The sequence below is a fragment of the Pseudorasbora parva genome, chromosome 9 (genome assembly GCF_024679245.1).
Source record: "Pseudorasbora parva isolate DD20220531a chromosome 9, ASM2467924v1, whole genome shotgun sequence".
Taxonomy (NCBI): Eukaryota; Metazoa; Chordata; class Actinopteri; order Cypriniformes; family Gobionidae; genus Pseudorasbora; species Pseudorasbora parva.
This window is the reverse complement of record NC_090180.1, coordinates 25,906,838-25,920,378: the sequence shown is the minus strand read 5'-3', so window position 1 is coordinate 25,920,378 and position 13,541 is coordinate 25,906,838. Positions and strand designations below refer to the sequence as shown.

At 46.9% G+C, this 13,541-nt stretch overlaps 1 protein-coding gene across 6 annotated transcripts in view; it reads right to left on the bottom strand.

Annotated features, from left to right (window-relative positions):
* gjc2 (gap junction protein gamma 2) overlaps positions 1-2,697 on the bottom strand; it is a 469,070-nt gene extending 466,373 nt beyond the window's left edge. For 3 of the 6 annotated variants that reach the window (XR_010907565.1, XM_067452133.1, XM_067452129.1), the window contains exon 1: positions 2,577-2,697. The gene's annotated coding sequence lies outside the window, so the exon portion shown is untranslated. The remainder of the gene's footprint in view (positions 1-2,576) is intronic. The other 3 variants (XR_010907567.1, XM_067452130.1, XM_067452135.1) reach the window with 2 other exon arrangements.
* Positions 2,698-13,541: the final 10,844 nt, after the last annotated feature.

The window sequence follows — 13,541 nt, the reverse complement described above, 5'->3', positions numbered from 1 at the left end:
AGATTATCTTTTTAAACTAAAGCTTATAGAAAATACAGTAAATCTTTTATACAGTCTTGTTCAAAATAATAGCAGTACAATGTGACTAACCAGAATAATCAAGGTTTTTAGTATATTTTTTATTGCTACGTGGCAAACAAGTTACCAGTAGGTTCAGTAGATTGTCAGAAAACAAACAAGACCCAGCATTCATGATATGCACGCTCTTAAGGCTGTGCAATTGGGCAATTAGTTCAAAGGGGTGTGTTCAAAAAAATAGCAGTGTCTACCTTTGACTGTACAAACTCAAAACTATTTTGTACAAACATTTTTTTTTCTGGGATTTAGCAATCCTGTGAATCACTAAACTAATATTTAGTTGTATGACCACAGTTTTTTAAAACTGCTTTACATCTGTGTGGCATGGAGTCAACCAACTTGTGGCACCTCTCAGCTGTTATTCCACTCCATGATTCTTTAACAACATTCCACAATTCATTCCCATTTCTTGGTTTTGCTTCAGAAACAGCATTTTTGATATCACCCCACAAGTTTTTAATTGGATTAATGTCTGGAGATTGGGCTGGCCACTCCATAACATTAATTTTGTTGGTTTGGAACCAAGACTTTGCCCGTTTACTAGTGTGTTTTGGGTCATTGTCTTGTTGAAACAACCGTTTCAAGGGCATGTCCTCTTCAGCATAGGGCAACATGACCTCTTCAAGTATTTTAACATATGCAAACTGATCCATGATCCCTGGTATGCAATAAATAGGCCCAACACCATAGTAGGAGAAACATGCCCATATCATGATGCTTGCACCTCCATGCTTCACTGTCTTCACTGTGTACTGTGGCTTGATTTCAGAGTTTGGGGGTCGTCTCACAAACTGCCTGTGGCCCTTGGACCCAAAAAGAACAATTTTACTCTCATCAGTCCACAAAATGTTCCTCCATTTCTCTTTAGGCCAGTTGATGTGTTCTTTGGCAAATTGTAACCTCTTCTGCACATGCCTTTTTTTTAACAGAGGGACTTTGCGGGGGATTCTTGAAAATAGATTAGCTTCACACAGACGTCTTCTAACTGTCACAGTACTTACAGGTAACTCCAGACTGTCTTTGATCATCCTGGAGGTGATCATTGCCTGAGCCTTTGCCATTCTGGTTATTCTTCTATCCATTTTGATGGTTGTCTTCCATTTTCTTCCATGTCTCTCTGGTTTTGCTCTCCATTTTAAGGCATTGGAGATCATTTTAGCTGAACAGCCTATCATTTTTTGCACCTCTTTATAGGTTTTCCCCTCTCTAATCAACTTTTTAATCAAAGTACTCTGTTCTTCTGAACAATGTCTTGAACGACCCATTTTCCTCAGCTTTCAAATGCATGCTCAACAAGTGTTGGATACATCCTTAAATAGGGGCCACCTGATTCACACCTGTTTCTTCACAAAATTGATGACCTCAGTGATTGAATGCCACACTGCTATTTTTTTGAACACACCCCTTTCAATTAATTCAACTAATTGCCCAATTGCACAGCCTTAAGAGCGTGCATATCATGAATGCTGGGTCTCATTTGTTTTCTGAGAATCTACTGAACCTACTGGTAACTTGTTTGCCACGTAGCAATAAAAAAATATACGAAAAACCTTGATTATTCTGGTTAGTCACATTGTACTGCTATTATTTTGAACAAGACTGTATACAGTAGCCCTACACACATTAAGCCGTACAATAGCTTTCTTTTTACATAAAATTGCCCAGCAAGCAATTTTGTGTTTAGAACATCGAATAGCCGTCCAAACGCTGCCCTGACATCTGTGTTAAAACAAGGCAAATTTTGGGCTGTGTAATGGACGTCTAACCAAACCCCAAGTATAGACTAGTCATAAATTTCAAAGAAATGAAACTAAACACCTTGACTGTTAACTTTGCTTGCATGGAACATGCTTACATAGGATATCATACATCTCGCAAGTTATTTTGGCAAAAACAACATATAACCAAATTCAAGTTTAGAAGTGGGTTACTCATAGCCGGACTATACAGTTAACCAATACTGTGAAATGACTACTATTGTTTGCTGGGTGCCTATCAGTTTATGTGAGGCTTTCAAGTTATAAACAATCAAAGCAATAAACTGATCTAGTTTGAAGTCAGTGTCAGTAGCTGTGTGTGACTGCCATTTTATCAGCCTGTAAAAACATATGCCCAGAGTGACAGAAAAATATGAACTGACATTACAATCAAATACAACCTGAGATACAGGAGAAAAGTCAACATCCAGATTATTATCAAATTGTGTAGAGGTCAAACTTGCTACCACACTATAATTTTTTCAACAACAAAAAAAAAAAAAAAAAAAAAAAAATTGGTTGAAATGTGAAACATGCTCTGAGGTGTATCAACCTGATATCAGAATTATCTAGATTTGCATAGAGAGTTGGATGAATAGAAACACATCACCCTGAATATTTGACAATAAAAACAATCACTTGTAAAAAAATAAAAATATTGAATAACGTTAGAAATATAAAAATTAAATCAAAAAAATAATCTTCCAAGAGTATTTTCCTTAGTGCATGCAAATCACCTACCTTTCCATAGTGGTGGCAGATCTTCTTATTAAGTCTTTGTAAAATTACTAGGAATTGATCACGGACCCACAAACTTTGCTTATCAACACAAGGCGAAAAGAGGCACAATAGATCATTTTCCCTCAAAACCATTCACTACCAAGTACAGGCAGTGACACTCAGGAGCAACACCACACGCAAATAGATCCATTGTTCTCCTTTCTGTTTGTGTATCTTTTTCTTTTTTTTCTTCCAAAGTCCAAAAATCAAGACTAATTTTAACACCGATTATTGATAGCAGATTGTTTGGTTATGTTTACTCTGGGCTTTTTTAAAATGAGAAATATATCATAGTTATATCATATAATTTTAGGAAATATCAATAATCTGGGAAAAAGTAATTACAAAGCAACATAAAGAACCTGAAAATCAGTAAAGACAAATTTAATATCATATGATGTAGCAAGTAGAAACATGAATGAATGACATTTGGAGAAAAAAAAAAAAATGTTTAACTTTTAAGGTAAAAAAAAAGATTTTCTTCACAGAAAGCTTTCATTTGTCTTCAGAAGAGTTGGAATAAGTCAAATTAACTCGTTTTATGAGACCTTTTTTTTCCTTTTAGCATTTTTGTGTAGTCACTATTAATTGTTTGAAATTGGAAATTCTGCACATTCTGCTTTTGTGTTTCATAAAAGAACAGTGTACAGGTTTGTAAAGAGATAAAGGCAATTAAATAAAGAGATAATTTCCATCTTTATTATTATTTATTTAAAAATCTGAAGATACAGTCAGTGTTTTGTTCCTTCCTGGTCTGCTGTCCCCTTCCAGTCTAGAGGGTCAAAAAGGTTTTTTGTCGGAGACTGTGAACATGTTTCCTTTGGTTGTCGGGAAATTAAAAGACACTTAAGCAAGTTTCACTCCCTAGTGTCAAAAATTATTGAAGTTTCATCTAAATTATTGTCAGTAGAGTGCTGCAACACGGGTCTCTCTACTATCTTATATCATGCTGAGCAAGGAATGCTAGCTCTTTGGCTCCTTTCCGTCTGTTGAAAATGTCTCGGTTACAACTGTAACCTTAGTTCCCTATATCGAGGGAACTTCGCACTGCGTCGAAACGACGAATTGGGGATGCTCCCTAAGCATCAACGCATCTGAAGTATGAATGAAACTAGTCCAATCCTGATTGGTGCAACGTCATGACGTAGATGTGACGGCATCACCGGAAGCTATAAAGGGATGGCCGGCGCATAGTAGCGTCAGTTATAGCTCTTCAGCAGTAAGGGTCTGTGTATATTGTCTGTCTATTTATTGTTGTACATCTCTTATATATCATTTTATATATATTATTATGGCGACCAAGAGCGCTGAGTTCAGGCGGTGTGTGCCTCCGTGCCCCTCGTTTCATGTCGGGTGCGGACACACATTCGCTCTGTGTTCTGTGTTTGTGTGTGCAGCATGCCACAGCGGCTCTCGAGGGAGCCGCTTGTGAGCATTGCGAGAAGCTCACACTCAAAGTGCTTCGCTCGCGGCTGGCCGTTTTTAATGACGGCGGTCAGCCCTGTGAACCCCGTGGTTCTGGAACCGCAGTCGCCGAGGCGGCTCGGCGTCGCAGATCATGGGGTTCACAACTGGCTTTGTCAGCGGAGATTGAGACTGCCGAGGCACTTTCTCAATCATCTGCTGACAGTTCAGATGACGTCCTCCCCGTGTGGAAGCCCACGCTGCGGCTTCTTCCCCCGGGGTGGGCGGTCCGATGCTCGTGCTCTCTGGTTCTGAGGAGCCAGATGAGTTCGACATCGAGGCGGGGGATGAAGATATTGTGTCGCCACTTCATCCGCCCGTCAATGAGGAGTTAGTGGAGGTGTTGACCCGTGCTGTGGCCAAATTAAATATCGAGTGGCCACAAGAGAGGCAGGAGATCCAGCCACCAAGCAGGCTGGATGATCGCTTTCTCTCTCGCCGGGCTCCAACACCTCGCCGGGGCTTACCATTTTTCCCGGATCTCCACAACGAGTTGAGCAGGTCCTGGAACAAGCCATATTCCGCGCGTGTAGCCAATCCCCCGGTACTAGATTATTCTAACGTGCTGGGGGCGCGTGAGGCTGGTTATGGGACGATGCCGCGGGTGGAAGATGCTCTCGCGAGCTATCTTTCGCCCAAATCGGCATCGTCCCTTAAAGCCCCGGCACTGCCCACCAAGCCATGCCGTGATACATCTGCATTTGTGGGCAGGGCATATATGGCGGCTGGGCGGGCTGGTAGTTCCCTGCATACATTGTCAATCTTGCAGGCATACCAGGCCGACCTCCTCAAAGAATTAGACGAGGGAGAGGGACCCTCCCCGGAGCATATTTTAGAGCTCCGTAAAGCTGCTGACCTGTCTCTCCACATCACCAAGGAGACGGCCCGTGCCATCGGCCGCTCCATGGCATCAATGGTGACTGTGGAGAGACATTAATGGTTAAATCTATTGGGGATGAAGGAGAAGGATACAACCTTTCTCCTGGATGCCCCGATTTCGCCTTCTGGTCTGTTCGGTGACGCCGTTAACAACATCGTCGACAGATTTCAGGAGGCGAAAAAACAGTCGGCAGCTTTTCAGCAGTTTCTCCCTTGTCGTTCTAAGGGGAAGGCTGCCCAGAGCAGGCAGCCTCAGCCATCCACTAGCTCCTCGCACCGGCAGGTGCAGAAAGAGAGCGTCGCTTTTCGAGCCCCTCCTCCGGTAGCCTGGCAACAAAGGCGGCGCTCTCAACAGCAGCAGCAGCCTTCGAGGCCGAAGGGCGATCTGAGGAACGTCATTCTGGCTAAGAAGGCTGCAGCAAAGAGGTCCTAGCCTCGGCTGGACCTCTAAGAGCGGTCACCCCCCTACCCCCCTACCCCCCCACCCCCGCGTGGACGCAACCGAGGTTGTTTTGCGCGCGGCGCTCGTGGGAAAACGATGTGGTAATCCCGCCGTCACTGACGCTTTGGGCCACATCGTTTTCCAAGGGGCCAGTGCTGTCCCAGTCGCTTTAAAAAAGACCTGGGATGGAACAGCGCTTGTCCCAACACACCGAAGATCGTTACCAGCTGCTCCCTGCCGGGGCTCCGATTCAGGGGGCTGGGTACAAGATTCAAATAACACCCGAGGTCAGCCTCGAGAGGCTGATTCCCTTAGTAGATTATCTCGGCGCATGGAAATGCCTTCCGAATATATCAAAATGGGTCCTGCGTACTGTAGAGATGTAGGGTACAGACTGCAGTTTGATCACCCCCCTCCAAAATTCAATGGGGTGACATGAACTGCAGTGGTGCCACAGCGGGTTCGGGTAATGGAACAAGAAGTAAAATCCTTGCTGGCCATAGAAAAGGTTCCGATGTCGGAGAGGGATGCCGGGTTCTATAGCCAGTACTATATAGTTCCAAAAAAAGGATGGAGGGCTACGGACGATTTTAGATCTAAGGTATCTGAACCGGTCTCTAAGGAGATTCAGGTTAAAGATGATGACTATCTCTGCCATCGTGAGTCAGATCCAGCCCAAGGACTGGTTCGTCACGATAGATTTAAAAGACGCCTATTTCCATATATCCATCCTTCCATGCCACAGGAAGTTTCTGAGGTTCGCTTTCGGGGGCGAAGCATACCAATATCGTGTACTTCCGTTCGGTCTAGCTCTTTCCCCTCGCACGTTCACGAAGTGCATGGATGCAGCTCTGGCTCCAATGAGACTTCAGGGCATCCGCGTACTGAATTATATCGACGACTGGCTAATCCTGGCACAGTCGTACGAGATGGCAGTTCAACATCGAGATGTAGTTCTGTCACACATCCAGTGCTTGGGACTGAGACTCAATACGAAGAAGAGTGTGTTACAGCCGGCCCAGAAGATGAGTTTTCTGGGGGTGGTATGGGACTCGATTTCGATGCGGGCACAACTATCTCCCGCACGAATCGAGACCACTCTAGCGATAGTCTCAAGAATAAAGCTAGGCCAGAATATCACTGTAAAGCACTTAATGTGATTCCCTTCGGCCTGTTACACATGAGGGCTTTACAGTGGTGGCTAAAGACCAGGGGGTTCTCCCCCAGGGGGAACCCTTTTCGTATGATCAGAATTACGCGCAAATGCCTTCGGGCTCTATTTATATGGAAGAAAATCTGGTCTCTGTCCCAGTGACCAGTGCTGGGAGCATCATGTTGCCGGAAGACCATTTCAACAGATGCATCCCTGACTGGTTGGGGCACGGTCATGGAAGGCCGCTTTGCGAGAGGTCCGTGGGAGGACCGTCATTCCTCCTGGCACATAAACTGTCTGGAGATGATGGCGGTCTACAAAGCTCTGAGGAGCTTTGTGGCAAGGGGGGCGTGGTTCAGCGAGGTCTGCAGCGGGAGAGAGAGCCGCGGGACGAGCGGTAAGTGAGTGGGTTGGACGCAGATTAATAACACCTGTCTCTTGTTCCAGTAATGAGCGCGGAGAGGGGATAAAACACCAGTGGAACCGGAGACCAAGGAGAGAGAGAGACGGACGGTTGATACGCGCACACAGAGACACTGAGTTGACCCGGAAGCCGGAAGTGCTGTGAACCGGAAGAGAATCTTGTTTATGAGTTTGAATGATTACACACGCTTGAGTGTGGAACTGAATAGAAATAAAGAGAGCACATCAACCGTCCAGCCGACCCCCGTGTCCTCTTCCTTCCTACATTCACGAAATGATGTTTCTTAAAAAACTAAGTTCGGGAGAAGCACGTTCAAATGATCTACCTAATCATGATGTCATTCCAACCAGCTGTCAACAATCAGTAATCAACATGTCTACCAATCAGCTCAAGTGGAGGATCACATAAATACCCAGTCAACTCACCAATGTTCCTTGACAAAGTTTGCAGCATTCTGGCAGGTCACTTTTTTTTACCCACGCTGTCAACATGGCTCCACACGCTGCTCAAAGCTATGCTACAATGCTAAAAACTTTCCTTACAAATTCCTAAGCTACCTAAAGCCCCTTTTGGCCGCTTTTCATCAGCATTATTTCAAACCAATGGCTCCTCAACATCACGGTAAAAGAATTCCTGTTTTTTCCAAAGTGTAATGTGGTCTTTTCCACAATTCAATCAATGAGGAGTCAATTGTTTGAGCAGCGCTCAGATACTGTAAAGAGTGCACACTGCACAGACTTGCAGCAGGACAGCTACAACAGCTCCTGTCCCAAGAAATAGAAATGTATCTTAAATAAGATAGTTCCGGCACGCATCAAGCTTTGTTGTGATCTTACTGCCTCTGTGTACAACAGACAGAAACTTGTCACACACAAAGTGCATTTGCCGTGGTGATGAACAATAAATTTACTCGCTCGCAAAGCGAATGAATGTATCGTGAGGCTAAGTAACTTAAATGTTGACAATACAGCATAATGATTATTTAAGCCATCTTATATTTTGGAGACAGAAACATACATCACATCTTCCTAATTGTGATTAAACTTTTGAATGTGGCGCCGTGTTGCGTTCAGAATATTACAGTTTCAGAGCATTTACAATCAATGTATGGCGCCAAGTTCTTATGAACCAGGACTGTTTTCTTTATTGTGATTATATTGTAATGTTGTATGCTAAATTTAATAAGAGTTGGACCCAAATGGGTCTCTTTCAAAATAAGAGTCCCATTTTGGTTTTACAAACATGCTTTTCCATTTTGTTCCATCTAACTTTTTCTCCATCACAGCAGCAGTGATGTTTCTTCTTCTCCCACAGGAGCTCAGTTTCTCTGGCTAATTTCTCCTCTGCCATAACAGTGCTATTCTCTCTGCTCCCACAGGGGCTCAGTTTTCTGGCTAATCTTTTTCTCCTCTGCACCACAGCAGCGCTGTTATCTCTGCTCCCGCAGGAGCTCAGTTTCTCCGGCTATTTTTCTCCTCTGCCACAGCAGTGCTGTTCTTTCTGCTCCCACAGGAGCCCAGTTTCTCTGGCTAGTTTCTCCAGTGTCCATAACAGTGTGTTTCCTTCTGCTCCCACAGGAGCTCAGTTTCTCTGGCTAATCTCTTCTCCACTGCTGTAGCAGTGCTGTTCCCTCTGCTCCCGCAGGAGCTCAGTTTCTCTGGCAAATTTCTCCACCGTCAAAGCAGTTGGTGTTCCCTCTGCTCCCACAGGAGCTCAGTTTTTCTGGCTAACCGTTTCTCCACTGCTGCAGCAGTGCTGTTCCCTCTGCTCCCACAGGAGCTCAATTTTCTGGCTAACCGTTTCTCCACTGCTGCAGCAGTGCTGTTCCCTCTGCTCCCACAGGAGCTCAGTTTTTCTGGCTAATCGTTTCTCCACGGCTGCAGCAGTGCTGTTCCCTCTGCTCCCACAGGTGCTCGGTTTCTCTGGCTAACCGTTTCTCCACTGCCAAAGCAGTGTTGCTCTTTATGCTTCCTCAGGAGCTGAAGAAAATCAGCATTTGGTCCTATCCATTGCAATGTCTGAGAATGAACTTTATCCATCTGACAAAGATCCTCTACAGCATCCCACAGCTGCAAGGAGCACCCCAACCCAACAAGACACCGTGACTGAATCTACAGCAACACAGTGTTGCCGTCAGCCCAGCCGAGCCATATCCCGTACACCGAGACGCAGAGGCTTGCCATCGCCTCCACCTTCAAGACATCCACCATCTCCAGCTTCCTCCTACTCCTCAGTACAACCTACGATTCCAGCAATAGGGAAATGGACCGTACTAGGGTTAAGACAAGTGCTAATCAGTGCCGATGTTAATTTTTCCAGAAGAATTAATAAAGCCAAATTATACAACCTGTACGTGTCACTTCAAGCAGCTTCTCCATCTCCAAAATCCACTCCACCTTCCAAAACTACAAACAGGTCAAGGAAACATAAGGATCCGAACTCACGCTCTCAAAAGACCCCTTCTCCCACAGAACTGGTTCTTCCTCGAGCACCAGGCCACTGCAGCAGGCCCTCAGCTAGCCCGGGCCGCGCCCCAGTTCCAGCCACCGCTGCCATCGCTGCCGCCACCCAGCCCAACTCATCTCTCTGCTCCGCCGAGCCAGAGACCGTGGGTGTTTCCAGCATTGCACCTCAGGTCACAATACCAGTTTCCTCTGCCCCAGGCAATCCTTTAAGCGTAAGTACGCTTCCGCCAGCAGCTCAAGCTTTGTATCACAGCCTTTTCCTGTCACTTTTTCTAACCCCTTCCCTTGGCCTGCAGCCCCACCATCAAACTCTAGCGCGAGGCTGCCTCCGCTAGCGGTGCAGGCCCAGCTGCTTTTTGTCCTCCTTAGCTTTCCTCTTTCCCCTTTTTTTCCCCATTCCTCCTTTGTCGGGGACCGACCGAAACGAGAGGTTGCCTCCGCAAGCGGTCTCAGCCCCTGGTTTCTATCCACCTAACACTTTTTCCCAAACTAGTGCTCCATTCACTCTGTTTTCTGCAACACAGATGCCCTTCCCGCCGAATGCTACAGCCTTGGAACTGCCCCCTGTCGCCAGCAACATTAGAGCACAGATCCTCACGGAAATTCAGGCTGTTGGCGCCAGAGGCGGACCCATTCCCATTCCCAACCCCAGTACCAAAGTATTGACAGCTAATATTCCCATAAACCACCCATTGAGACCCCTCATCGACGCTTCTCTCAATTCCATCCTTCAAGCTGTTTCCCCCAGAACGCTTCAATCCTACCTAACTGCATGGAAGTGTTTCAAGTCTTTTCACTCCATATACAAGCTGAATTTTCCAGATTATTCTTTGCTTACCATCACTTCATTCATATCTTATCTCCACAGCATCAAGAACCTCCAAGTCACCTCCATCAAGGGTCATCTAAGCTGAATTCAACAAACTTGTGTTTGGTCTGCCCTCTCCAGAAATAACCAATTCACAAACATCCATGCTCATCAAAGGCATCCAAAAAACTCAACCCACTCACCCAGACAACCAATAACTCTAGACATACTTACCAAATGTATCTCCACCCTCCGCCAAGGCTACCACTCCACCAATACTGCCCGCACTCTGGATGCAATGTTCATATTGGCTTGCTCCGGTTTTCTCAGAAGCTCAGAAATTACCATCACGTCAACCTTCAACCCAAAGCTTCATCGTATAATTTCAGACCTAGCAGTGCTAGATGACGAAACAATCTCTTACTTCATCAAACAAAGCAAGACGGATCAAATGAAAAAAAAAAAGGGCAATCCATTTACATTTTCAACCTTCCATCACCAATCCAGCCGTATCAATCCATTTTAGCCAACCTACATTTCAGAAGTTTGCAGACTAAACTTTTATCTGAACCACTCTTCATAGACGATGCTAACCGCCCTGTCACACGTTTCTGGTTCCAAAAACATCTCAAGTCTATACTGATTCTATCCGGCATCTCGGCAGACAACTTTTCTAGCCATTCATTCCGCATAGGTGCAGCAACCACAACTGCTCAAAAAGGTCTCTCCCAGCACCAGATCCAAAAACTTGGTCGCTGGTCGTCAGAGGCTTTCAAGAGCTACAGCCGCTCCAATCGCTCCCACATCAAAGAAGCCCAACAGACCCTCATCAGCTAAAATTGTTTCAGCTTCAGCTTGTTTCCATACACTCAATCCTACAGGATCACCACATCCGCTCCAATTCAACATCACCAAATTCACTAAATGAATCAATAATATTCACTGCCGTAGCAGCATCTCTCCAGTCACTCCCGCAGGAACCCACCTCAAATTTTTCACTGCAGCAGTGTTATCTCCTCCGCTTTAACAGAAGCTCGGGATTCTCCATCCAGCTGGCTCTCACTGCCGCAGCAGTTATCTCCTTCGCTGCAATAGAAGCTCAGTATTCCCCATCCAGCTGGATCTCACTGCCGCAGCAGTTATCTCCTTCGCTCCAATAGAAGCTCAGCATTCCCCATCCAGCTGGCTCTCACTGCCGCAGCAGTATCTCCTCCGTTCTAGCAGAAGCTAAGCTTTTCCATCCAGCTTGTTTTCACTGCCGCAGCAGTGTTATCTCCTCCACTCCAATAGAAGCTCAGAATTCCCCATCCAGCTGGCTCTCACTGCCGCAGCAGTATCTCCTCCGTTCTAACAGAAGCTAAGCTTTTCCATCCAGCTAGTTCTCACTGCCACAGCAGTGTTATCTCATTCGCTCCAGCAGAAGCCCAGTTTCTCCAACCGACTTTACTGCAAAACAGTGTCATCTCCTCCGCTCAAACAGAAGCCAGTTCCTCCACCCAAAGGCCTCCACTGCCACAGCAGTGATACCGCCTCAGCTCCCGCAAGAGTTCTGTTTTTCCATTCAACTTGCTTGTACTGCCGCAGCAGTGATTTCTCCATATTTCCACAGGAGTGTCAGTTCTACGTCCAACCCGGCTCACTGGTTTCGAAAAACAAGTTAAAATGGCTCGTCTCTACGGCTGCAGCAGTATTGACAACTCCGCTCTCGCAAAGCCCGATACTCCATTGAAACTCGTTTCAATACCACAGCAATGTCGTCATCTCCATTCCCACAGGAGCCCAATCGTCCGTGCAAATTGTTCGTTTGGATAGTTGGAAAGCAAGATGAAACGTCTCGTATCCTCTGCCGCAGCAGTTATAGTCAATTTCGCTCCCGCAGGAGCTCTGATACGTCTTTTCAAAACCTGTTTCACTGTCTTAGCAGTCTCACCTTCTCCACCCCACAGGAGCCCAATTCTCTGTACAACTGGGTCTTCGGATAGTTTGGAAAGCAGATTTAAAAGGGCTCCTCTCCACTGCCACAGCAGTATCACCAACCTCACTCCCGCAGGAGTTCTGTTCCTCCATCCAAACTTGTCCCACCCCCACAGCAGTGTCATCTTCTCAACTCCTACAGGAGCCTAATTCTTTGTACAGCCAGCTCATTGGATACGTTTAAAAGTATGCTGAAACAGCTCGTCTCCACTGCCACAGCACTGCTATCTCCTCTCGCCTACATGCAACCACCCCAGCTGACTAACAACGAGGTTCACCTTTCTGATATCACGACCATACAAACCTCAGACAATAATGAACAAGATCTCCCGATCCAGTGACTATCCCCCCCCCCTTCGATTGGCACAGCACCAGTTCATGCTCTGCAACTTTTGGGGGGCATCAACATCATTTACTGGCTGCTGTCCTATGCTAGTAGCAATTTTTTGGGGGAGTACTCTGGGTTCGGGCCAAATACCGAGCTCGGAGCCCTCTCCTCGGACAGCACGCCAAATACGCATACCATTTATTCTATCTGAATTATTTGTAAGTGTGAACTCGTGAACTTACTACACTGGTGCCGAAACCCGGGAAGGAAGTAGGACCGCGCCGCCGCCATGCAGACACCCTCCGCCACGCCATTTGCAGACATCATCACCTCCCTCGCGGGCCTCCACCAAGACCAATATCAGGCGATGCTGGACCTTCGGGCAGATCAGGAGCGCCGCTTTGCGGCGATCGTCCAAGGCCGGCAAGAGGACCGCGAGAGGTTCCGGTTTCGCACCGAGGCTGCCGGGCTGGCCAGCGCACCGGTGCACGTGCCCCTCCACAAGATGGGGCCCCAAGACGACCCGGAGGCCTTTATTGACTTGTTCAAAAGGCCGCGAAGGCCTGCAGGTGGCCCCGGACACAGTGGCCGGTGTGCCTAATACCACTACTGTCAGGAGAAGCCCAGGCGGCCGCACAACAGCTACCGGTGGCGAACCTCCTCAAGTACGACGACCTGAAGAGGGCCATCATTCAGCGGGTCGGCCGGACCCCGGAGCAACACCGACAGAGGTTCCGCTCCCTGGAGTGGGGAGAGGCCGGCCATCGGCTTCGCGATGGCCCAACAGCTCCGGGACTCATGCCGCAGATGGCTCCTGGCCGGCAGAAGCGACGTGGACCACATTGTCGATCTGGTGGTGCTGGAGCAGTTCATCGCTCGGCTCCCAAAGAAGACCGCCGAGTGGGTCCAGTGCCACCGGCCCACATCGCTGGAGACGGCCATTAACCTGGCGGAGGACCACCTGGTGGTGTGCCCGGGGGTCGGCGAGC